This window comes from Moschus berezovskii, chromosome 6, assembly GCF_049115385.1.
Source record: "Moschus berezovskii isolate FMDL1 chromosome 6, NW_MosBer_1.0, whole genome shotgun sequence".
Taxonomy (NCBI): Eukaryota; Metazoa; Chordata; class Mammalia; order Artiodactyla; family Moschidae; genus Moschus; species Moschus berezovskii.
In genome coordinates, this window is record NC_142465.1 from 8,870,423 (window position 1) to 8,874,307 (window position 3,885).

Consider the following 3,885-nt stretch of genomic DNA (forward strand, 5'->3'; position numbering starts at 1 on the left):
CAAATATTGTTTGTGGGTTAAACCATTGCGTGGTTCACAGGATTCTAAAGGTTGATGTGCTCACGCTGTCTAGCTTAGGTTCTCCCTGGATCCTTTCTGCAGGAATATACCAAGAACTTGCCACTTGTTCTTATCTCCTTAATATTTTCTGAGATGAAATACATTGAGTTGAAAATAAAGAAGACTTTATCTCAGCTTTTCAAGTCTCCATAACCAACAGGATGCCTTTGGTAATCTTGGAAACTACTGCCAGAGTGAACATGTTTCGTGGCCAATGCCTGGTAAGTAGGTAGAAGACCGCACCTGATCAATAAACAATGGTGGGCTTGTTCGCATGATCCCTGTTCTCCATGGACTCAACCCAAGCAAATCACCCCATACATAAATCACCAGCCAGCATGGTATCTTGAAGGCATCAGACTATGCTCAACTAGAATAAAAACATTCAATCGCATGTCATCAGGCTTTTGGAAGCTCTTAGAATTTTTCCTTGAGGTAATGATTTTGTTGAACACTGATGTAATAAGCACTTATTGCACGTGCTTGGAACCATTATGCTGTTCTTCACTCACCCACAACTTCTCTGGCAGAAACTACAGTGAAAATTTCAATGAGGTAGAAATCAAGAGATCTTGGGTTCCATTGTTTTTTCTGCTAATAATAAAGTTGCAACCTTTACTAAGCTACATAACCTTATGAGAGTCAGATTCTCCAACCTAAAATTGAGGAGTTTGGATCGTTAGACAAACTGTAAGTTCTCCTACAACAACTCTAGAGTTCTGTAATTTTTTAAATTTCTTTTTCAAGCTTATTGTGTCATGCACTAAAGTTCTAACACTTTACATGTATTGTTACACCTAAATTTCACAATAACACTGTAAGGTAGTTCCTATTATCTCCATGTTAAGGATGAGAAGTAATTCTATAATGCAGTTCAATGTACTGCTTCACTGAGAGGAAGCCTGCTATTCTGATGGATGGAGAAACACACTAGACAGTGAGCAGTCTAAGGCCAAATCACTGACTTCCATCAGCACCCATCACAGGTTCTGGCAAACAAAGGAAGTTAGTAGGTACTGATCATAGACATAGATGAAAGAAAATGTAGTAGCACTTATGTCAGATATATTAATAAGGATGGGAAGCTATACTTTGCAGGTTTGGAGCCCATTCAGAAGCTCATTCTGAGTTTCAAAACAGTTGAGGATACAGTTGTCATTTTAGTTTGTGATGCATCAAGCCTGCAATGTGGGAGACCTGGGTTTGATCCCTGGGTTGAGAAGATTCCCTGGAGAAGGAAAAGGTTACCCACTCCAAAATTCTAGCCTGGAGAATTCCACGGACTCTATAGTCCATGTGGGTCACAAAGAGTCGGACACAATTGAGTGACTTTCACTTTCACTTCCCTTTGAAGAGTATCCTTGACCTGCTTTATAAAGATAAATGTCTTCACATGATGGCAGAACTTTAAAAGTGTATTAAATATTAACCATGGCCTTTCATTGATAATTCTAGACTGTGGGGGAGTGTTCCTTTTCTAACCCTGGTCCAAAAAAATATTTTGAGGGCGTGAACTTCACTGCAATCTTATTCTGAAAATTTTCATAGAGAAATTAAATATTTTGTCACTATCTCAGAGTGTTACTTTGTCCTTTTGGTATGCCTGATACATTTTACAGAAGCAAAAAAATACATAATTTATGAATAAAAAAGAGGCATTCTTATCTAGACTTCAGACAAGGTGAGCTCTCTGTCACTCAGGTGATATGAAGACTGTTGACGTCTATGTCATGTGGTTTAACGGCTCCAAAGCAAAACATCTAACTCCCCATTGCCTGTGCCAGAGTGTGAAATCAGCAGCATTGCTACTCCATCAGGCTGAAGCATTAAGATATTCTGTTAAAATTTAACCGTACTCTTACACCCATTAGAATGGCTACTGACAACAATAACAGCAAAAACAAATAACCAGCTTGGTGGGGATGCCTAGAAGTTGGAATCCTTGTGCACCATCAATAGGATTAGTAAGATGGCTCAACTGCTGTCGAAAACAGCACGGCAGCTCCTCAAAAACTCAAAACAGAATTGCACTATGATCCAGGGATACATATACTTTCTAGGTATACAACCAAAAGAATTAAAAGGAGGGTCTTAAAAAGTATTTGCACATCCATGTTGAAAGAGGAGAGTGAAAAGGTTGGCTTGAAGCTCAACATTCAGAAAACAAACATCATGGCATCTGGTCCCATCACTTCATGGGAAATAGATGGGGAAACAGTGTCAGACTTTATTTTTTTGGGCTCCAAAATCACTGTGGATGCTGACTGCAGCCATGAAATTAAAAGACGCTTACTCCTTGGAAGGAAAGGTATGACCAACCTGGATAGTATATTAAAAAAGCAGAGACATTACTTTGCCAACAAAGGTCCGTCTAGTCAAGGCTATGGTTTTTCCTATGGTCATGTATGGATGTGAGAGTTGGACTGTGAAGAAAGCTGATCGCTGAAGAATTGATGCTTTTGAACTGTGGTGCTGGAGAAGACTCTTGAGAGTCCCTTGGACTGCAAGGAGATCCAACCAGTCCATTCTGGGGGAGATCAATCCTGGGTGTTCAATGGAAGGACTGATGCTAAGGCTGAAGCTCCAATATTTGGCCACCTCATGCGACAAGTTGACTCGCTGGAAAAGACTCTGATGCTGGGAGGGATTGGGGGCAGGAGGAGAAAGGGACGACAGAGAGTGAGATGGTTGGATGGCATCACCGACTCGATGGACATGAGTTTGAGTGAACTGCGGGAGTTGGTGATGGACAGGGAGGTCTGGCGTGCTGTGATTCATGGGGTCGCAAAGAGTTGGACACGACTGAGCGACTGAACTGAACTGATGCACAATAGCCCAAAGGTAGAAGCAACCCAACTGTTGATCAATGGATGAATGAATAAACAAAATGCGGTATGTGCGTGCAATGGAATACTTAAAAAAGAAGGAAAAATGAGGAAGATGAGGGACTTCTCTGGTGGTCCAGTGGTTAAGAGTCTGCCTGCCAGTGTAGGGGACAGGGGTTCAACCCCAGGTCCGGGAACTAAGAGCCCACACGCCACAGGGCAAGTCAGCCCATGGACCATAACTACTCGGCCTGTGCTCTCCAGCCCAGGCACTGCAACTCCTGAAGCCAGCGCACCCGAGAGCCCATGTTCTGCAACAAGAGAAGCCACCGCGATGAGAAGCCCACATGCTGCAGCTAGAGAAAGCCCGCGAGTATCAGTGAAGGCCCAGAACCACCAACAAAAATAAGATGCTTCAGACGGTAAATTTTGTGAAATGCGTTTTTTAACCACAATTTGAAACAATGTTCCATATTCAGTATAACAGGTCATTCTAAACCATCTTCCTCTGTATTTTACCGTGAATTCACTTATCAGATGAGCGTCCTTCCCTGGAGGACGGATGTGTCAGTTTTGATGAGGAAGAGAGAGTGAGATCTCAGACAAGCGGCTATTATTTAGGAAAGGTGGCTCAGGGACCACGGCAGTCTCCAGGCATCCAGACAGCATGGGCGAGGCTCAAAAAATACATTTTCTTCTTCGTCGTCCTATTTCCCCGAAAGCTGCTCTCTTGTGCTGACCTCAGTAACTGGCAGGCAAGGAGCCCCTGCCCTGCAAAGACGGCTCAGACAGGCACCAAGAACCAGAGGCTCTGAAGACCCTGAAGGGCCCTTCTGGCGCGCGCGCCGCCGCCGAGTCCTCGGAGCCGCAGGGGCAGACTTCAGCGCCTCCCGTGAGGGGCGGCGCACTCCGCCGCACTCTGCCGCACTCTGCGCGCCCTGATGATCGTCATTTTTAGGCACGTTTTCCTCTTTCCATGACTGAGTGGGAGCTGTGAAGC